Source organism: Petaurus breviceps, unplaced genomic scaffold (assembly GCF_028583685.1).
Source record: "Petaurus breviceps papuanus isolate PSGF00001 unplaced genomic scaffold, PetGlider_PUasm1.0 90808, whole genome shotgun sequence".
In the NCBI taxonomy this organism is placed as follows: Eukaryota; Metazoa; Chordata; class Mammalia; order Diprotodontia; family Petauridae; genus Petaurus; species Petaurus breviceps.
In genome coordinates this window covers 18,112,054-18,135,821 of record NW_027187349.1, presented here as the reverse complement: position 1 = coordinate 18,135,821, position 23,768 = coordinate 18,112,054, and the positions used below count along the sequence as shown (strand labels likewise).

The 23,768-nt window shown below is 36.9% G+C and overlaps 1 long non-coding RNA gene across 1 annotated transcript in view; it reads left to right on the top strand.

The window, feature by feature from the left end:
- LOC138147870 (uncharacterized) overlaps positions 1 to 7,851 on the top strand; it is a 26,883-nt gene extending 19,032 nt beyond the window's left edge. Inside the window, exons 2-4 of the long non-coding RNA XR_011164916.1 lie at positions 2,751 to 2,845; positions 4,518 to 4,737; positions 7,157 to 7,851. This is a non-coding gene — a long non-coding RNA (uncharacterized lncRNA). The remainder of the gene's footprint in view (positions 1 to 2,750; positions 2,846 to 4,517; positions 4,738 to 7,156) is intronic.
- The last annotated feature ends 15,917 nt before the right edge of the window (positions 7,852 to 23,768 follow it).

The following is a 23,768-nucleotide window of genomic DNA, read 5'->3' as shown; positions in this document are numbered from 1 at the left end:
GCTTTCCAGAGTTTCATCTGATCAAATCACAGAACACTTCTCAAAGTGAGCCCCAAAACAAAGCTACACATCAGGGCTTATATAGCCTTCTCCTGGCTCAGAGAATGTAACAACCTTATTGACTCACTGGCCAATCAAGAAGTATCTACTGAAAAACAAGCCTCCCCAGGCTCCAGGTGCACTTTAGCCTAGGGGCAGGGAAGATCTTAAAAATTTACATTCCCATAACAGATAGCCAGAGAAACTGACTACAACCAAGAGACAGAGTGTGATGTTCATGGAATAGCCAGGAGGCTAGTGTCACTGGATCAAAGAGTACATGGAGTAAGGTCTGTAAGTGTGAGGAATAAGGTTGTAAGAAGACAGGAAAGGTGGGAGGGGGCTAGGTTTTGAAGGACTTTGAATGCCAAGCACAGTACTTTGTATTGGATCCTGGAGATGACAGGGATGGTGGCTGAATTGGAAAGAGACCTGGGGCAGGTAGCAGACCCACAAGAAGGCTATTGCAATACTCCAGGCATGAGGTGATGAGGGCCTGAACTATAGTAGTAGTAGTAGCAGTCAGAGGAGGGAAAGGTGCACACTCAAGAGATGTTGCACAGGTTAAAATCGACAGGCCTTGGCAACAAGTTAGGGTGTGAGAGTTATTAGTAAAGAGTTGAGGATGAAACCTAGGTTGTGTTCTGGGGGATGAGAGAACTGTTTTGTCTTCTACAGAAATAGAGAAGATAGGAGAAGGGAAGAGTTTAGGGGGAAAAATAATGTATTCTGTTTTGGACAGGTTTAATTTAAGAGACCACCAAATGAAGTAAAAGCAAGGAGGAAAGGGCCTAGGATAGAACTCTGAGGGTCACATATGGCTAGAGTGTGGGATTTGGAAGAGGATTCAAAAAAGGAGCAGTTAAGGGGGAGGAAAACCAGAAGAAACTGGTGTTCCAAAAACTTTAGAGAGCAGAGTATCAGGGAGGAGTGATCAACAGTGTCAAAGGCCAGAGAAGTCAAGAAGTATGAGGACTGAGAAAAGACCACTGAATTTGGCAGAGAAGAGATTATTAACTTTGGAGAAAGAAGTTTTGATGGAAGGACAAAGTTGGAAACCATATTGTAAAGGTTAAGAAGTGGGAGAAAAGAAAGCGGAGACAAGTATTACAAATGGTCTTTTTAAAGAGTTTAGCTACAAATGGCAAAAGAGATCAAGGATAATAGTTATAGTTGAGCTCTATTTTTTCAAGGGCCAGAAATTCCTCTGTCACCAGTTTTTATTCTTTGTTCTTTCACATCTTCTTTTCCATAAAAAATTTTCGGACTTTAATTCTCTGAAATAGGTGAGGTTTTAACAGGCATTTCATTAAATATGTAAAGTAGTTTGATTTGAGAAGCACAGTATTTATTCAGCTGTATCACAAAGAGGTGATATCCTTCTAATTGTTCAGTTCTTCCTTGAGAGATGTGAAGAGAAGTATGTATTTAAATATTGCTGGTGCTTTTTTTTCACTAGTTATGGGACCATGGCAAGTCACAACCTCTCCGAGATTCTCCTTCCTCTTCTGTAAAATGAGGATAATACTTATGTGAACATTTAAAGCACTCTGCAAACCTTAAAGTGCTATGTCAATTATTAATATTATTCTTGATTTCTGCCCTAAATGTTCATTTCTCACTTATTTTAAGTCTCTTGTATGTCCTAGATTACTACCCAAATATTTGATACATTTTGTCTTTACTGTAAAAGGGCATTTATTTTTCTATTATTTTTTCCTAGAATATTCCTAATGACATAAATTTTTTAGTTATGTTCTATCTTGCACTTTAATAAAGTAGCTTACTTCAATGATTTTTTGCTAACTTTCGGGTTTCCTAGATATATAATCATTTCATGTAAATAGAAACAGAAATATTTTAACTTCCTTGCCAATGATATATTTTTTATTTTGTTCTACCATTTCTCTTTTTCTTTTTTTGAAATATTAAGATTATTTCAAGGTAAAAATGGATGGTCTTGTTTATATCTGGTTTTAGGAATCAGAATAAAGAAGACTTAAGTTTGAATCCTACTTCAGACACTTACTAGTCTTGGGCCCAAGCAAGTCTCTTAATTTCTGTCTGTTTCAGTTTCCTCATCTATACAATGGGGATAATAATAGTACTTACCTCATAGAGTTGCTATGAGAAGTCAAATGACTATGAAGATCAAATGTGAAATCAAAGCATTTTATAAACACTAGCTACTATTATTGTTGTTAGAATAGTGTTTCTTCATCCTATACAGTATTAGCTTGTAGGTTGAAATACATAATTTTACCTTAAGGAAATATTTTGGTACATTTTAATGATGAATTTTATTAAGTATTTTCTCCACACATTGTGATTAAATCCTTTCTATTTCTATGATTATTTTCCTCTATTGTATTAACAATCTATGTAAAATTTGTTTATTAAATCATCTAGGCACAGCACCTTTTTTACAAGGCATAAAAAGATGTGTGGTTTTTGCCTTCTGTGGCTGGTTTGAGTTATCAATTTTTCATTTTCTTAATTTTAGTTATTTTGTTTTTTAAAAAAATCTTAGAGAGTCACAATTTTAGTATCATGAGCTATGACAATCCTATCTTTGATAAAGGGGAAGTTCATTTTAAAGAAACCTACAATAGTAACTAGTATGAGAGAAAAGAATTGTATTTAGCAAGGTTTCATTAAGTCTGGGTTTTAGCAATACTAATAAAAAGTCTGCATTCCTTCCCACTAAACAGAAGAGGGATAGATCATGGACCTATGATTTCACTGGTCTGTACCAGTGAGCTCCCTATGGAACTCCTGAATGAAGAAACTCTCTCAACTAAAGCAGGTAAACATTTTCTCTGTTACTTGTAGAGAGTTGTAGAGGACCAAGAGCAGTAAATGACTTGCCCTGGGTCACACTGCCAGTATGTGTCAGAGGCAAGATTTGAACTTAGTTCTTCCTGGCTCCAAGGTCAACTCTCTAATCTCAGTAATATTCCATTCAATTCAAACTCAAACTTGAAAAAATCAAGATAAATCTACCCATATTTATTTTAAATGACACTTTATCAATTTTAAACACACACACCAACCAAGTCTATGATTTCATTAACTTAATGAGCTCCCAATAAGAAATTTCTTCTACTAATATAGGTCAGCACTTTCTCTGCAACTGCAAGTTTCAGAGAGCTTTGGTGGGGCCTGAGATATTTGCCACAGGCCACTCTTTCTGACTTTGTGGCCAACTATCTATCCTGTACACTGCACTAGCTCTTTTATATACATACACATATATAACTATATGTATTGCTTATGTGTGTATATGGATATGTGTGTATATATACATATATACATTTATCCACACATACATATACTTGCCCAGGGTCACACTGCCAGTATGTGTCAGAGGCAAGATTTGAACTCAGTTCAAATATATGTGTGTCTATGAACACATAGACACACATACTCTATATGATAATTCATTTCTCAATTCTTCAGAAATTTTTGTGTTCCATGTCTTATAGCTCAACAACACTAGTAGAATATTGCTATTAAAAATATAGCCTCTGTTTCTGGGTGAAGCTTAACAGAGTTTCACAATTTTCTGAAAGCAAGTCAATCCATTCTCCTCTTCCTGTTTAATTTTAGGCCCAATGCATCCATCTGTATGCTCTGTCTTTGGTACTGGTGGATGAGTACTATAGTTTGTTTATTCATATTCTTTATCTATTTGGTCTTTCCTGCATGGACAGTCAGGTCAAATTCTTTTGAGTGGTTATGAGATCATGTTGTTATCCACAAGGAGTATATGGAGGACTTAATCATCAACACGGAATCCCCCTTCAACTGTGTTGGATTTTTCCCATAATGGTGACACATTTCTGGGGAGCATATGCCTCCCTGCTTTATACCTCAACTTGTTTATGATCAGAGGGACACTGAACAAGGTTATCTTTGTTGTTTCATTTTTCAACAAATTTTTTTATGTTTGCTGTATAAATTGGAAGAAACTTTATTGAATGAGAACCTTTATGTGGCAGTTTGCTTTTCTAAATAAAATGCTTTTTCATAGTCTACAAATGATAACTATAGTGGGATAGCCAGTACAATTGGCCAACAAAACTCCCAAGTGGGACCCAAACCAGATTAAAATGTAATTGAGAAATGTTTAACAAAATAAAAAATTCAACACAAATAGTGTTCATTTCTGGTTTTCTAAGTCAATATGCACCTACAGCAATCTATTTCTATTTGCGTTTGAGACCACCTATGTAGATCTTTCATTCAGTTATACACTGGTGAACATGGGGTTGACGGTAAACTGGTGAAACCTAGCCTGTTTCCTACTATTACACTCTCTGAGGATGTCCTTGATGTGTCTATAGAGGAGCCCAACAAAACTCCTTTATCAAGGAGGCCTATAGGCTGACAACAGTATTGTTTTTTCAGATGCTTTTCTTCATTATAATTATGTTTGAGAACTCTTCCACACCTTTGGTCTCTTTTTTTGCCTTCAGATTCTAGGGGAATCAATCAAGATTAAAACAAATGAAAACAAGAAAAGAACTGAAATGACAAATAAACCCAAGAGCTTTTGTAAAAAAAAACCAACAAAATTGAAAAATAATAGGCAATTATAATTTTAAAAAAGAAAAAAAGTCCACATTACTAAAATTAGAAATGAAGAAGAACAAGGGCAAAGAGACCAAGAAAATTGACAGAGATTACTGCACTCAGGTATGTGAATTGATGGCCTAAAGATGCTTCCTTTCAAGCTACATGTAATGGTCTGGGCAAAATGTGTTTTCTCCTTTTATTTTTGTGTATATGATTACATTTAATTCAATCTTTTTCACATTATTGTAGAATTTCACTGGGCTAGAATAACCAGTACCATATTATCAAAGATATACAAATGGGAGCATTTGGAACACCTTGCCATTAAAAATTCTTTTATTTGCATCTTCCTGTTTTGTGCTACCATTCATGTTGATAATCAGCAAACTGTAAAAGTTATCACCACAGCTGCATTCATTGTAATGTCTCACATATTAACATATGTGGGGATACACTTTATTTGAAGAAAGCTTTCAAAGATGCATGTTTATATAAATGATCTTGGAAAAGAACAAATTTACTGAGATTTTATATTCTTTTCAGTCATAAGATCATAAGTATTTTCTTCTCTAGAAAACTATGTGAAAGTCTAATTAGTCCTTTTTCTGTTTTCATCAAGCGCATGGACCATTCCAATAAAAATTTTAGAGCTGTGAGGTAGACTTAAAAGCTTGTAGTTATTGATACTTTCTGTTTAATTTTTTTTTGGAGGGGGTAAAAGCAAAGTATTTTTTTTCCAGTTGTAAATAATCATCTCACCCATGAAACACCTCAAAAATCAATCTCAATTATGTATTCTTTTTTTCATTCATTTGCCAATCCAGCTGATTTTTCCAATTTCACTGTTAAGTGCTGTTGCCACTTCTCACATAAGAGACTGGTTACTGTGGCAAGAGAGTTCAAATGTTATAGTTCCACGTATCACCACCTATGAATACAGATTGCTTAAAGATACATCTATTCTAGGGGCAGCTAGGTGGTGCATGAATAGAGCACCGGCCCTGGAGTCAGGAGGCCCTGAGTTCAAATCCGGCCTCAGACACAACACACACACAAAAAAAACTAGCCGTGTGACCTTGGGTAAGTCACTTAACCCCAACTGCCCTCCAAAAAAAAAAAAAATCTAGTCCATGTTAAATCTGTTTGTCTTCCACTTTTATCTACAAATGCCCAAAACAAATGGATTTCAAACCAACCCTTCTATAAGCTCAATTTCTTAAACTCCTTTTTCAGATGATAATACTTGTAGTTTTCTACCATCTTCTTCCATAATCTTTAACAAATGAACTCATACACAGCCTTGTTTGTCAATCTGGCAAGGAGAGATCAAGTACTACCTTGGTAGCTCAGTTTGGGAGACTGTTTCAGTCTCCTTGTTATGGTTAGCACAGATTTTCAAGAAATTTAGTCTAAGGCAAACATTCCCACCTTTTAGAGTTCACAGTTTGTTTAAACAGGCCAGTTTGCAGGTGTTGCCACTGCATTAAGTCCATTCTCACCTTAAGTTTTTCTTCAAATTTAGTGTTGGGACAGCTAGGTGGCACAGTGAATAGCTGTGAAGTAGCTGACCAGCTCTGAAGTCAGGAGGACCTCAGTTCAAATCCGACCTCAGACACTTAACACTTACTAGCCTTGTGATCTTGGGCAAGTCACTTAACCCCAATTGCCCTGCCCTCCAAAAAACAAACTAAAAAACATTAGTGTTTATTTCCCCCTTGTTCTAATCAGCCAATTATTTTACCACACATGACTGAATCTAAAATTCTACTCCTTCTATACTCAGTTATTTGCTGTCCATCAAAATATACTAGATAATATTTTTTTATATATTTCAGTGCTTGTCAACTCTAACACCGAAAGCTTTTAAGTAGTCTAACCTTTTTTGGTTTCTTTCATTTTTATTCAGAAATCATATTTTTTGGGGCAACTAGGTGGCACAGTGAATACAGCACCAACCCTGGAGTCAGGAAGACATGAGCTCAAATCCATCCTCAGACACTTAACATTTACTAGCTGTGTGACCTTGGGAAAGCCACTTAACCCCAATTGCCCTGCCCTTCCCCCTCCAAAAAGACCAAAAAAAAATTTATTTTTCAACAAAAGTTTCCTATGTTCTCCTATACACAGTTTTACAATAAAGTCACTGAGTATCTGAGCATTTTTTTAACAGCAATTTTAGAAGAAACCTTTCAGTGAGTTAACTCCCTCTACTCATGCAGACTGACAACTGTTCTTCCATTTGTAGTCTTAAGAGAGTTGTTTTGTGCCAGGATCACACAGCCAGTATTGGCCAGAGATGAGACCTAAATTTTGGCTTTAAGGCAGCCTTCTGTCCATCATGCAATAATGATGCCTATATAAATCAATGTGTGCTAATTTAATTTGGAGTCTTTGTCAAGTTTTTCATTTCTGTTTCTTCATTTTTTGAAATGGATGTAGGTAAACTATGATAATCTTCATAACAGATTATTTAAGCTTATCATGAGCAATGGAAAAATGAACAAGTGTCCTATAAAACTATGTTCCTCTTTTACTTTAGGTGAATGATTAAACCAATTCAACCTTCTTTATTCACCTCTTAGAAGAACGTCTACAAGTCATCTTTCCATTTAGCTGCAACTTCCTTATTTCTTCTAATTTCATTTACAGCGAGGAATGCCAATACAGAGGGGTTCACTTCCTCCAGAAGTGTCATCCTATTCATCACTGGCTAAATACCACATATTAGATGTGTCACTTGTTGTTTAACATGTGTAGATGGTATAAAAAGTAAATGATCCTTTAGTACCCTCTGCTCACTTCTCCCTGACGCTACCATCGTCACTGTGGAAGTAAAAAAGGGATCACACAGGAAGGGGGGACACTTTGTATTTTTGTCTTTTTCAGGGGCTGTGTGCCGCTTCTAATTACCTGTTGGCCAATCTTCTCTACACTTACTTCACTTTATGTCATTTCAAAGTGCTTGAAGTAGTTTTCTCACCTTATCACACAGTGTAATTCTATAAAGGAGGAAACCAACTCAGAATTGTTCATTGCTATGAAGTGTCAGGACTGAAACAAACCCAGGTCTTCTGACCCCAAGACCTGAACTCTTCTAAAATTTACTTTTGATAATGTCATTTCAAGAGATTTCTATTCATAAAAAAAGACTGGTTTATTTCCAAATTCTGAATGCTTTTTGTTCTCAAGTGGTAACATCCTTGTCTTTATTCAATAAAACAACTCTTGGTCAGCTTTCCTTTTATGGAGGTCAATGTACCCATTTAAAAATTAATCTTTTTTTAATTAACAATATCTATTCTCTCTCCCACTCACCATTTAAAAAGAAAAACAAAACCCTTGTAATAAATATGCATAGCTATGCCCTATAACGTACTGAGTAAATTTTAAAAAATAATTGCCTCCCTATATCTTGAAACAAAACTTAAATTTTTTTCTTCTTTTCAAGTATAAAAACCAAACTGCCTCATTTTTATCATCATGTGTAACAAATCTGAAGTTTAGTTGTCATTTTTGTGAACAAAATCAAGTAATGCCTTGTTGTTTTTCTACTCATTTTAACATCACTTTTCTACTTTTTAAATTTTTGTGTGTATACTGAATAAATCTTTAAGATTACAACAAAACAAGACCACGATATTTTAAACTATGTAATGCCACTCAAAATAAACTTTTGTTACTGGCAGTTGGTTGGTTATTTTCAATAGACACAAGGTTAGTAACTGTCAACTGAAATAAGGGTGCTGAAACATATATAAACACATAAATTATTCTTCTAAGAAGGTGGTTGCTACAATTGTAACTTAAGAAATGAACTAACAGTTATAGCCTATTCATATTGTCCACACTGAGTTCGGGTATAATTTTCCTTATCTATCAAGAATATATATATAAAAACAAATATCGTCAGGGAAGAGAAGGGGAGAAAAGTAGCTAATGTGAAGGAAGTAAAAAACGTGGACTCCTGATCACCCCTTCTCTTGAAGTCTTTACCTTACATTAAAAAGTCTCTTTCCCAGCAATAATCTCCATTTGGGCAACTGTGCAATACTCAATGCTCAGTCCCAAAGACTTTGCTCTCATTCTTTCTTCTTCACCAGAAATACAGAAGAGAAAGAGATAATATACTCAAATTCACCTCTATTCCATAATGAATGTTTTTTACTATCCCCAGCACATCATCAACCAAATCAACCAAACCATTCCAATGTACCCAACAAAGACCTCTCCATACTAAATCAGACCAGCCTCCATACACATTTATTGAACACAGGCTATTTTTAAATGCAAATGCAAATTCCATAATGGAATAATTATGACTGCCTCCAGCTGCTAGAGAAATTTAACCAGAAAAAAAGAATATTAGTTTAAATTTGCTTAGATGGCTTTTTAAAGGGATTCCAAATGTGATACATATATGTGTGTGTACATGTATACATATGTATATTAATAAAACCCATTTAAGTTCTAAGAAGATAGACATAAAACTGTTAATTAAAAGTTTGTTAAAGTTTAGCACTTTAACAAACCATCCAGGAGATAGCAGAACATAGTGGACAGAGATGGTTCTGAAGTAGCAAACACTACGATTTAGGTCTCTCTGAAATACAGTAGCTATATGACCCTGAGAGTGCATCTGACTGGTAACCTCTCACTATACAAAGAAACTCTCTAAGACTCTAAGTTGCCCCCTCCTTAAAAACAAACTGTCAATCTACATTGGTAGAGGGCACTTCCTCCATAAGAGTACCCTACACCAACCAATGAAATTACAGGTGTGTGTGTGTGTGTGTGCGCGTGCACGCGCGCAAACCTACATACACACACACACACACAAATGGAGGTTTCTCCTAGACCTACCTTCACCTGAGGAAGGAGAAGGGCAAGAGAAGAAAAAAAAAAGACATGCAATTAGCCTAGTTGATTGAGCTAGCCTCAGGATCAGAAAGACCTAGATTCAAGTCCCACCTTTGGCACACAATGGTTGTATGACCCTGGGCAAGTCATTCATCCCCTTAGTGCTCCAGTCGACTAAAACTAATCTTTGTAGCACAGTTGCCATCTGCATTGGTAGAGGGATTTTCCTCAAAGTAAGTTTCTTGTACTACAGAAATCACAAATCCATACCAATAATGATGATGATGATGACACACTAGGGTTAGGTCAAATTTATGATAGGAGAGGTGCATTTTTAAGTGCTATTTATATGAAAACTTTATGGTATATACTGGGACATACCATATATTTCACATATATAATACATGACTATGAATTAATGGGGAAGCAAAGGCTAATTTTACTATTAAGCCAGAGCAGAACAGATCTAAAAACTTTCTTGTTCTGGATATTATGCTTCTATCAATTGAAGCTAAGATCACATTAGTTTTCTGGGGGTGCCATTTCATACTGCTAATTCAGATTGAGAATACAGCCCACTAACAGAAAACAAAAACCTCAGGTTGTTTTTGGATGAACTGCTGCCTAGGCAGCTATTTTTAAAATTCAAAGGCGGACTTTATATTTATTCCTATGAAATTTCATCTTAATAGGCTTGGCCCCACCTTTCATTAGCTGGTTGGTTTAACATCCTTACATCCCCTTGGGATGACTAGCTAGATCTCTCATCAAGCTTTTTTTAAATTGCTTTTATTTTTGTTCAATGAGGCAATACTGCCCATACTGTTCCATCATCTTTCTCTAAGATTTTGCAAAGAAGCACTGCTCTTGACTACCACTTCACCTCACAAATAAATCAGTTGTTAGCAGATTAAGGGCAGTTTTCAGGCTTTTAAAAAAGATTCTCATTACATCAACTAATTTACATTGGTTAAACTTCTGAACAGAATAGGTGATATCCATGTCCTTTTCTCCATCAATTCCACATCTTTTTTTTTGCAAAAAAAAAAAACAAAACAAAAAACAAATCTTGTTTAAACAGGTATAGCAGCAAGCACCCTACCATACGCAAGGCGGCTGCCAACACAGGTTCTTGGATCTGCTTTTTTAAAGGAAAGCAATTCAAAATCGGTTAGCAATCTTACTTTAATCCATCAAACATCAGAGAATACAAACAGAAGTTACAAGTAGACAGAGACACTGATCAGCACACAGGGCTTCCCACACTGTCTGACCATTACATCCATACCTAATTAGTTACCAGAGAGGGAAGCACTCAACATCTGGGTTTTCAAAGCGGGGGTGCTCAACAGCTGCCCAGAGTCTCATCTGGCTAAATCATACAACTCTTCCCAAATTGAGCCCCAAAGCAAAACCTCACCTCAGGATATATACAGCCTTCTCCTGGGTCAGAGACCATTCCAACCCTTGTGACCCACTGCCCAATCACAGAGCACCAAGGTGTGGGCATTTCTGAAAAACAAGCTTACCTCTACAGGCACCAGGCAAGCACATTCAGCCTATTAGGGGGCAGAGTACATTCTCAAATCAAGAAAGCTTCTCAGAGTCAGGTAAGTCTATCCAAGGGCCTAGGGGCAGGGAAGATCTTCAGATTCTCATTCCCATAACAATAGGTCAGTTAAAAATTGCTTTATCTGTATGTCCAGCAAGAAGACTACTCTGCATATTAAAATGATTCAATGAAAAATATAACAGACATAACTGACAACCCTCTGATCCTATCAAGCAAAGGCATAAAAAAAGGGAGGTGTATGCTCACCAAAGGTGTTCATCATTGTCATGGGGATCCAGCACAAAATCCAATCTCAAGAGGGATTCCCCATAGATGAAGAGGTCTTCCATCGAATCCTGGAACACTGCATAGTCTTCTAAACAATATCCACAATTGTTCAAGAGCATTTGGCCTAAATGTCCACATTGGAAAAACCAAATGGATAAAAAATTTCCTATAGTGAAGATTAATATGCAGCTGGAGAGATACCTATAGAATTTGTGCTTCAATATACAAATATTGCACAGACAAAGCAAATGGACACAATGCCAGAACTGAAAAAGAATGGGCTAGGTTGCTTTTGGGAAAAAGGCAAGTTCTATTAATGACCTTTTCCCTGAAACAAAGACTCAATATTCTTTTGGTGATATTGTATGGTTTGAAAAAAGTAATATTAAAGCCTATGAAGATCTGAATTAAAGGATTGTCAAAAGGACAATGGAAGGGTATGAGTGTAAGGTGCTGCAACATATTACAAGAAAGAAATATGAAAGAGTGAAATAAAAAATGACATCAAGGACAAGACTGAAAAGTATGGACTGGTCTCGTGGAACAAAGGATAACAGATGGACAGACCATAAACTCTACTGGTATTCCATAATGTCAGCAGAACTTGTGTAAGGCATGCAACACATTGGATGGCCCCTATCTGGCAAATTTATGGAAGGACAAGGACAAGAACTGGGCAGGATGAGCAAGCATGGTTGGGTAGAGCTCTGTCCACACTGTTGAGATCATAGAACCACTGGAGTATCTGAGATTTATCCCAGTGTTCAGGCCTGTCCAGATATTTGGGGATTTAACATTGTCATTCAACAGGTTACCTATCTTTCCTAACTTTGTGCCTCCTAACTCTGTTTCTGCCTTGATCTAAGTCACTGATAAAGATATTAAACAGAACAAAATTAAGGAAAGGGCCCAGTGAGACTCCTATAGGAAGCTTCTACCAGGCTGACATCGAGCCATTAATCACCACTCTTTGGGTCTGTCCATTAAACCTGCTCTGAATTCACTAACTAGTATCACATAGCAAAAAGCTAGCTAGCACTGTGTTCACATGGACACTGGTGTCAAAACCCATGCTAAAATATAGGCATGTGATCTACCACTGCATCTCCCTGAGTGATCGGTCAATGCAACCAAAAAAAAAAAAAAAGGAAATGTGATTAGTCTGGCATGAGTTTTTGATAATTTAAAATACTAGTTGATAGTGATCGCTGCTTCCCTTTTTCTGTATTCACAAAGCATGTATACCTTTATCAATGGTTTCTTGAATTTTTCCAGGAATTGAGACCACAGCTTGAAGGATCCACCTTCTTTCCCCTTTCAAAAATTGGGACATTTTCCCATCACCAGTCATAGGATCGTTGATTTGGAACTGTTACCTTGGCCAAGTCATCTGATCGAATTCTCTCATTTTACAGATAAGAAAACTGAGGCCCAGAAAGGTAGACTTGCTGAAGGTCACAAAGGCAGAAAGTAACAGAGCTAGGACATGAACTCAGATTACCTACCTTCAAAACCCATTCCTTTCTACTGCTCCACCCTGCTTCTTTGGCTCTCTAGTTTTTCAAAGATCACAGCTCAGCACTTACATGGACAAATTATTTTAATACCTTGTGTCCATGACTGGTATGAATTTAGGGTTTGCATTAGCTTAATAAGATCAGCTACTTTCTTAACATCTCCTCCCTTATGTTGAGTTACAATTCCCAACTAAAAATTTTTATTCTATTTCTTCTCAGACTGTCAATAATTTTCTTAGAAAACAGAAAGAAAACAAGATTTGAGTAGGTCTGTCATCTCTTTGACATCTGCTGTCATCCATCACCTCCTTGAGCCACGGTTCCATCCTATCTTCTATCTTCTTGTCCCAAACTTAAATTCCTGCTTTGGCAGAGGGACTGGAGGGCAGGGGGTTGCCCTTGGCATTCACTACAAGGCTCAGCTTGTTATTCTGACAGGACCATACCAATCTTCTGTATACATCTTCAGTTCTCTGCTTGTGGTTCCTATTTTGTATTCAGTCACAGATCTAAAACTGAAAGGGATCTCAGAGGCCAATTAATCCAACACCTTTATTTTGCAGATAAGGAAAGAGACCAAGGAAAGCTGACTTATACAACCTCACATAGGTAGTAAGGGGCACAGCCAGGATGATTTGAAATTCAGTACAACATTCTACATTTTGTGGACCAATTCCCCAAGTAGAATTTTAAGACACAGGGATATTAACTATTCATTTTCTGAATCTTGAAATCCATTCTTTCAAAATCTAGGGTGATACAGGGTGCTTATCAGACTATGCCCAGCTTTACCATCCTTATCTATCACAAAAGCTGAGATGGCATACTCACTTTTCCCCAAAGACCCTGGCACTTCTCCTTTGACAAGCAGCACCCTCTTACTGGTCAAAATCAGGATTGTTGACCCCCCCCCATCTTTTGAAAATATGATCAAAGCAATATTAGAATCAATCAACTGTTTCACTTTTAGTGAAGAGCATTCTAACAGATATCTACATCATTACTCATATCTCTGTCTGCTTTTTGTTTCTAGAACTTATAAATTTTTTCTTTCCAGCCAAGTGGTCTTTAGTATACTCCCACCACAATATCACACCTTTTCTTCCACCTATTAATCTAAATATTTCCCACTGTGATTTAGATTTTCTCACAGGGGTACAGCTTCTTGAGAAAAAATACTCTATCACCCTTCCTCCCCCAATATGTTTCTTTTTAGTAAGACATTCCCTTCTAATACCACATTTCTGTAATGAGTCACATTCATCATTACTCAGTGACCATTAGGAGGTTAGATTTACTGACTTCTAGTTACATCTCTGGCTTCCCTTCTTTACCCGTACTACATGTAACTTTTGCATAGACATTTAAGGCCCCTATACTTGAATCTGTCATTTGTTAATTGTTATTCTTTTTCACTATGTTGCGCCTGCTATCAGTAGTATCAATGACTTACTGGAGATAAGGAGAGGGAGAAGAGTCATTCTCTATTTTTAATTTACTGTCCTCTGGATCAGATTCCCAAGTCTTAACCAGTCTTTGTTTATCAACAATCCATCATTCCTATATCTAAGCCCTGATATAGAAATACAAATTCCACTTTATGATAGCATCTTTTCGACCAGTTACTTACTTCCCAAACCTACCTTTCTTCTATCAAAGTCCATCCCTTTGTCATTAGCACTATTGTATATATCATTTGTACCCCCAAACTTCCTCAGTCCCTTGCAAAGACATAATGATCCCGAGATCCTTTTGGCTGAAGTGATCAAGGAAAGCAATAGGATTTCAACTGAATTTCTAAGTATGAGAAAGAATTGGAAAGTGGGGGGTGGATGAGAGGTAGATGCACAGGAGGCATTATAGCTGGCTAGGACAGCATTTATGGAAGTGGGAAATGAGATGCTTTTGGAAAGGTAGGGGATTTGGAGGAGATAGTTAACAGACTGGCTGAGGCAGAGCATTTTGGAAAATGAGTACCTTGATATAAGGCTCGGAAGGCAGGTTCAAACTAAACTAGAAAACCCAAGTGGCTTGGACTTTGGCCACAAAGACTTTTAGGATCAAAATTTACACCACTTACGTTTTATATATGTATTAGATTAGAAGGAGCATATGTAATGAACTGGACAGGGGAGTTAGTAAATATAAGAAAAGCAGATGGAAGGCAGTAAGTCCAGTTAAGTAAGTCAAAGAGGACTACGGTTTTTTTCATCCTGGGAGGTTAACTGTACCATTAAAACAAAGATGGGTAGTGGAGTAAGATTTGCAGATGGGAAGCAGAGGAGAAAAAAAGAAAGCAACTTTAATTTGAGTTGATATTATAACAGAAAATTAAATGAAATGTCTAACAGGCAACTGTCAATGTCAGTCTAAAGGGTGGGAGAATGATCAGAGCAGAAGACAGAGATTTGGGACTCATGCACAAATAAGCACATGACACAAAAATGGGGTGGAGAGGATAGCTAACATGGAGGATTACAGATTGCAAGATGATGGTGACAGGTTAGAATTAAGAGGTCAAATCTTTTATTGGGTGGGGAGATTGGGTCTCCCAATCTTTCAAAGGCTACAAGTGCAATAGTCAGTCATGGGCCATATTCCAATACTGAAGAGCACAGGACATTAACCTGCTCCATTTTCCCAGTATGGGCTTGTTTACCCCTCCATAAGCAGCCTGTTGGTCCTTAAGGGGCTCACATGACATATTGGTCCCAGGCTTAGAGTACACACTTGATCAGTTTTGTTTTGTTTTTTTTTAAAAACAATTGGGGTTAAGTAACTTGCTCAAGGTTACACGGCAAGGTATTTTTGGGTGTGGTGCTAAGTATCTGAGTCCGGATGTGATCCCCAGGTCATCCCGACACTGGAGCCGGTGCTCTTACTTGCTGAGCCACCTGGCCTCCCCTAAGCAATTGGGGTTAAGTAACTTGCTCAAGGTTACACGGCCAGGTGTTTCTGGGTGGGTAATAAGTGTCTGAGCCTGGATTCGATCCACATGTCACCCCGACACTGGAGCCAGTGCTTTTACTCACTGTGCTACCTGGCTGCCCCCACACTTGATCAGTTTTAACCCAGTAAGCAGCCTGTTAGTCCTTAGCGGGCTCACCATATTGGTACTAGGCTTTGTGCAGACACTTTATCAATTTTAGACCTACCAAAGTTCAGATCTCCCAGACTTAAGCAATCCACCAACCTCTACACCCCCAACAACAGAGACAAATGCCATGTACCAGCAGACCCCCAATGCAACAAGATGAAATAAATACATTTCAATACTTCAAAAGGATCCATGATCTTGCTGATGTGGGTATTCCCTCTAGTCCACATTTACCACAAACCCCCCCCCCCCCACAATGAAGGACCTCTTCTAGGTCTTTTTTTTTTTAAACTTCAGACTAGGGGTTGGCAAACTATGCCTAAGAGACAAATCCTGGCTACCACCTGCTTTTTTATGTCCAGTGAGTTAAGAACATAAAAGCCATTCTTGGTTCACTGGACAGAAAAAACAAACAAAATAAAATAAAACCAGGCTGCAGGCCAGTCTGCCAACCCCTTCCTTGAACAATCTATTTAATCTCTTGATCTTATCATAATCATTATTTCATAGATAGTACCCCTTGTGCCACTTCTTACGTAAAAATCATCACCACTGGAAACACGCTATAGCCTACGTGTCTTTGGATTGCCTGTTGGGCCACCTGAAAATGGATTCTTTGAATAATGCTCCAGGATCCAATGGTTATGGATGTCCCTAAAAGACTGAAATATTCTGTTGCTTGATGTTTATAGGTGACCTTGTAAGGTCACCTATAAACAGGAGCATTTATAAATGGAGGCCCTCACAATCTCTTTCCTGTGGACTTTGTGCAAGACATCTTCCATGATAGTGGTGAATGCTTTTGGCAAATATATGTTCCTGATTACTAATAATCAGAAGGCTGTTGATCAGACCTTTCCCTGTAGTTGCATTTATCAAGGAATCTCAACTGATCTTAACTCTGTTTGAAGCAGAACCTTGAAGTCTTGTTTTTTTCCCTACCAAGTGAAATGTTTGTTTATGGTCAATAAACACAATAGGATCCTGTATACTTTACATCAGTTACCAGTAAATTCCTATGCTAGGATATAATCAACTTTACTTAACACAATGTTAAGTGCCACATCCAGGATTATAACTTTTGCCTTATAAAGAGCACAATAAAGAGGATGTAGACTAAGGGCCCAGGAATAAAGAGACCTATGTTCAAACCTGACCTTAGACACTTAGTAGCTATGTGGTTGTTGGCAAATCCCTCAATTTCTCAGAGCTCCAGTTTCCTCACTCATATGATGGGGATAATGATACTTTGTACTTCTTGCCTCAAAGGGCTGCTGTGAATAAAACGCTTTGGAAACCTTCAAGTGCTATATACATGTTATTTTTATTATGTATATGTGTGTGTGAGGTTTCTGTGTAGGAAAAGGTCACTGGCTTCTTTCATTTCCCAAAGCTAACTCATTTTCTCCACACATTTTTATCAATTTCCCTCAAGCCTAATTTCACATTAAATTCAGTCAGCAGGAAAGTATATATGGACTTGGTATAGAGGATCACATCATATTCTTTTTAGTATTTCTCTACTTCAAACTCACAGGACATCAGAATTGAAAGGGACCTCTGAAGCCATCTGATCCAACTCAAATCTGAACAAGAACCCTTTCTAAATCTGTCCTCCAACAAATGCTTGGTGAAGTCTCTGCTTCTTCATCCTCCATGGTGCGTAAGCTGCAGTTATCTTCACTGTAGTCTTTCTCTTATGCTCATAGTAAGCACTGAAAGGCAAGATGACTGACTGTCCCATGAAATGATGTTGTGTTGGAAAGAACAATGAAACCAAAGTCACAAATTCTTTTACTTGCCTAAGTAATGAGTCAGCCACTTAGCCACTTTCTCGTCTTCTGATTTCATTTTCATGAAAATGTCAATATTTATAAGGTTTAGTTCATACCATAACATGTCAATTCACTGGTCATTAGACAAAGATCTCGTTATTTAGAATACTAAAATATGTTTATAATCTAAAATGTGTGTAGTAGAACTACTATCATTGTCTAAGTAAAAGCGTCCTACAGACATTTAAAAATTTTCATTTTGTGGGTACCATGTCAAACATCCATTACCTACTGGGCCTATTTGTGATGAGATTCTCTGCCCTTAGCTAAGATTATCCTTGGACAGCAGTTTGTCAAAGAACCACAGTGAAAGTCATTCCAACTTGGTAGAACTGACCAGATCTTCTGTCCCAAATCAGAGACTTCAAGAAGCAAAGTATCTCCATGTCATGGAACAGTTTGATAATGAAGATGAAATATAATAAACACAGGGAAAAGGCCTCACATTTGGGTTTTTTAAAAAATCAAACCATCCAACGTAGTACAATATGAGGGAAAGATGACTAGACAAATGTTCACATAGAAAAGATCTTTGGGGGAAGGGGGAGACTTGGGGAGTAAAATTAAAGCTATATAAGCAGGTGGAAGATACTTCAAGATCTCATTTCCAGTTAAGTATGCTAAAAAAAATCTGCAATGATCACTGCTTTAGGTATGCAACATTTGTATTTCTGCTATAGACAAGTGACTGCCTGCTCTCTAAGCTCAAAGAGGAGACTAGTTTTCTTCCTAGGTGAGATAAAGAAGTGTGACTTAAGAAACAAATTTGAGGCTCTTCCTAAAGAGGACAGAGATGGATATTCTTAATCCATCAATTAATAAATATATTAATTAATATATTATTAAGTACCTATTATCTGCCAGGGACTGTGCTAGATTCTGGAGATAGAAAAATAAAAATGAAAGCACTTGCTCTCAAGTTTACAATCTTTGGGAGAAGACTACATATGTATGTATATATGTAAACATGTGTATTACATGTGTAAACAAAATACATAAAAAACAAAAAGGAGGAAGGCATTAGCAGCTGGGAGGAATCAAGAAAGGGGCTGAAGGTGGCATTTGAGCTAAACTTTGAAGTAAAGTAATGATTCTAAGAGATAGAGGTGAGGTGAAGGTACTTTCCAGGCATGTAAGAGGGTCTGTGCCAAGGTACAGAGATAGAAGATGTCAATTATAGTCCTACGAGCAACCATCCAATAGGGGACAGAGAAGAGAAGATTAGTGGGTTGGTGATTTCTAGGTTGAAGATTCCTGAGGCAGATACTTGGGAGACAAAATTCAAGAAAGAAGGTAGTAGTTAAAACCTGCAGCCTCAAATGTCTATAACACAAATGAACAACTCAGAGCAACAAGTAGGAGGAAGTACAGGTTCTCCTAAGAAGATAGGAAACTCCGAAGAATGAAATTCTGAAGACAGAGTAATTACAATTTAGACAAGAAGGGTTGCCAGAAACACCAAAGTGAATGCACGGGAACTCACCATAGTTTTAAGAAGACAAGAACATAAAATGAAAACAAGGATGAAGGAAGCAACAGAAGATGAATATAAAAAGGTTATACGCACTATAAAAATAGTATCGGGAATCCTACCACTCTGAATGAGCTGAAGGCTGTGAGGGAAGCTAAGCCTAGCACAGGGTTTTTGTTGCTGTAACAAGTTATGCAGTTAGGGAAGAATGAGGAACATCAAACACAGGGTGATACCAATACTCAGGGCACACAGGACCATTAACTAACTAAAGAGAGGGAAGGCACAGATGCCTAGTTCTTATATGGCTACTGTTTTCTCCAACAAAGAGAATGATCTTTATACGAGGAAGCATAGGACAAAAATGGCAAAGTAGTTGATGACCAAAGAAAGAAAACAATGAGGTGCCACTAATGATAGAAAAATACGTTATTAGGAATCAAAAGAACTGGCAGATATGACTAGTGAGCAATTATTAGCCATCTTTGAAAGACCATTGAGATACTGGGAAATGTATCATGAGACTGAAGAAGGTTAGATAAATGTGGTCCTGATTTTCCAAAAAGGGAAGAAAAAGGGATCTTGTAAACTCTTGGCCAGTGAGACTAAAACCAATTACCAGTAAAATTCCAGAATATACTATTAGAGAGATGGTCAGTTCATATCTGAAAAAGGAAGCTCACTTAGTGACTCCATATCAAGGACAGCTCATGCCAGACTACCTTAATTCTTTTTTCCTCAGGGGAATTCTACAGTTTACTTATATTTTAGTAAAGCATTTCACAAAATTTTTTGACTATTCTTGTAGAAAAGGCAGGGAGATATGGTTTAGGATGAGAGTAGTTAAACTCTCATAAAACTCCTTTGCAGACCCAACCAGATTAAAATATAACTGAGAAATATTTAACAAAATAAATAAAAATTAAATACAACAAAGACAATGTTAATTTGAGGCTTTCTGAATCAATAAGTGGTTGGCAGGGATCCCTTTGTATTTTAATTTTATACCACTGTTTTAGGAGAAAGCATAAGAGTGATAGGGAACTGGGTAAAGAGCTAGACCCAAAATATTCATTAACAATTTCATGTCAACTTGAAAGGAGAGCTCTAAGCCACCAGAGATCTATTCATGGACCTGTGCTATTTAACACTTTTACTTGGAAAATTGCAAAGGCTACTTGGAATTATTTTGAAAGAGACAAAGATTATTAATATCAACAAATTTGCAGATCACAATGCTGAGGGATAGGCTTAGATGAAAGTCAGGATCAATAAAGACTGACAACTAGAGCAATGAGTTAGATTAAATATGATAAAATGTAACAGATAATATTAAAAGTCCTACACTTGGGTTCATATAATTAGCTTCATAAATAAATAAATAAATAAATAGATATATGAGGAATATAGTTAGACAAGTTTGTCTGAAAAGATTGAGCAATGGACTGAAATGAAAATTCAATGAGTAAATGATGTAACATGGCAGCCAAAAAAACCTAATGCAAGCCTGGGTTGCATTTCAAGTGGCAAGGCTTCCAGAAATAAGAACATTTTAAACCTGTTATCATAGTCAAACCACACTTAAAAGTATTACATTCAGTTCTGGGCACAATATTTTAGGAAGAATTTTTAATAAGCTGAAATGGCAGCAATCAGGATGGGGGGGAGGTCTTGAGTTCATGCCTTATGAAAATTGGTTGAGGAAGCCTTAAGGTGTTCAGCCAGTAAAAGAAAGAACTCAGGGGAAATATGATATTTGTCTTCAGATATTCGATTCAACAAGCATTTACTGTGTGTTTTAGGGATAAGGCTAGATGTGGGTGATACAAAGCCCTTAAAAGGCTTCTGTTTTACCAGGGGAAACAAGTACACAGGTAAATAAGTGGAGTATCCTTTACAAAGGTATGGAGGCAGGAGAGAAAATGTTAAGTTCGGGAATCAACGCTGGCTTCATCAGCTAGAACAGAGAATGGATGACTTCAGCATAGAATGAGGGTTCTTCAACTTTTTCTGCATTATGGTTCCCTACGGCTGTCAATTAAAGCCTACAATGGACCCCTTCTTGGAAGTACATCTTTAAATACATAAAGTTAAACATAGAGGGTTAAGAAAGCCAATTTTACTGAAATACAATTATCAAAATATTACAAAAAAAATTAAGGCCCCAGATCCCTAGTTTAGGAGGATGGATGGGGATCAAATTGTTAAGGGTTCTAAACATTAGTAAGAGCAATCTATAAAATTAAAGGCAACAAGGAGTGCTGACGTTTCTTCAGTGAAATATCAAACCTTCGACTTTAGGAATTATCAATCTGAAAACTTAAGGAGAATGGGTTGATTGGAGAGAGAGAGGGAAACCAATTAGGAGGCTACTGCAATAGGTAATCTGATAAAAGGCTGAATTAGGCAATGTGAAGGGTTATTGCATCAAAAAGGAATTAGAAATGGTCTAGTTCCAGAGGACAAAACTAGAAACAATTAGAAATAGCACAGGGGCAAATTTAGTTGAAAAATGCTTCAACAGTTTAAGTCATACAAAAGTACAGTTCTCTACACTTTGTATTTTGTGGGTTTCCCCTCACTGGAGGCCTCCAAATAAAGGCTGGAAGATCACTTTCAGTATTAATATAAAGGAAATGCTTACTGAGATATAGCTTAGACTAGATGGCCACCGTGCTTCCTTTCAACTCCAAAATTCTGTGACTCTGTATACAACAGCCAAAAAGGAAACATGACTTTAGGCTTCATTGATAGGCATTGTGTTCTGAATGAAAGGTGATATTCACCCTATTCAGAGTACTTCAAGAACACTTCTGGTGTTCAATTCTGGGCACTGTATTTTAGGAAGGACACCGTCAAAATGGAGTGCATTCAAAAGAGGTAAATAAGATTGGTCAGATATCTAAGAACAATGCCATTCAAAGACTGGTTTAAGGAACTGGGAATATTTAGCTTGGAGAGAAGACACAGCAAGAAGAAACAGAGTTTTGAAGGGCTATCATGAAATTGAAAAGAGGCAGATTTTGACTCGATATAAAGAAATATTTGCTAATTAGAAATGTCCAGGGGTGGCTAGGTGGCGCAGTAAGTAAGAGTGCCAGCCCCAGAGTCGGGAGGACCTGGGATTGGTTCTGGACTCAGATACTTAACACCCACACAAAAAAACTGGCCATGTAACCTTGGGCAAGTTACTTAACCCCAATTGCTTTAAAAAAAGAAAGAAAGAAATGTCCAAAAATAGAACGTATTAAGTTCCCTATCATTATCAAGAAGAGTTTGGATGAACACTTGGTTTGAGAATTTCCTCTACAATATCCCAGTGTCCTTTTGGGCAGGATAACCTCCAAATCCCTTTCTTTCTTACATTATGCAACAGAAGTAACAGTTGAAGCCTGGATAAGCTCTCCAAGGAACAAAGTTTAAAAACAGGCTGATGAACAGAAGACTAAAATTTGGGAATAGTAACATTTAATGAACTGAGGAGCTAGAGAGAGAAGAAAGGTAAGAGTAGCAGGACAACTAGCAGGAGTATATATCTATCATAGAAAGAAAAAGTTTCAAGGATAAGAAAGAGGGACAAATGTCTCAGAAAAATCAAGGAGGATGAGGACTGACAAAAGGCCACTGGATTTTATGAAATGTGGAGGCCATGTTTATGATTTACTTGTTTCCAACTTCTTGTTGAGTAACAAATTCCAAACTGTAACATTGCTCCTTATGGGAAATTAGGAGCTTTCTTAAGGTTTCTAAGAATACTAACAGTATGTATGTATGTATGTGTATGTATGTATGTAAAACTATTCTTCTTATTCTACTCCAATATCTTGAACCAACATATATCCATTAAGCTTCATGTCTGTGCAGAAGCAGAAGTCTGTCAAGTAATATTGATTTAATTATTTCAGGAACACCTAAGGATTAAGGGACAGAAATGAAATTTGGGTGAAATAATTATTCCATCTATCTTCAAAGTTCTCCTTTTTGTCCAGGTACAACTGCACCAACGTACTCAACGACTTTATCAAAACATTTTTCATGTACAGTTTTACAGCTACAGGAGGACAGGTGAGGTCTACCGCTTCCTATTTCCTTTTCTGTTGTTAATAAGAATATTATTTCTGTAGGCACAAATCTAAGTTTTGACATCTAGATGTATCTCAAGTTTAAATGAACCTCTCATTTAATGAAGGTCAGATTACTTAATACTTATGTTTTCTTTTTCACTTTATATTCATAAACATTGTAATTTATCTAGGAGCTTTTGAAAACTTCATAATGTTATGTTTATAAGTTATCCTTGACCAAGTATGAACTATTCATAAAAGTTTTCTAAGTTTTCTAGGAAAAGTGACATAGGTACCGGTTATGATATCTTTGAGAAGTAATATGTCAAACTATGAAGTGACTGTTTTGTTTATTTTTTTAATTAGACAAAAAAAAATCACTATCATAGATTCCTTCCTTACCCACTTTGTTTCTGCTCAATAGTATACTCTTGATATTGTCTTACATTTACAATTCTTATCCCTCAATA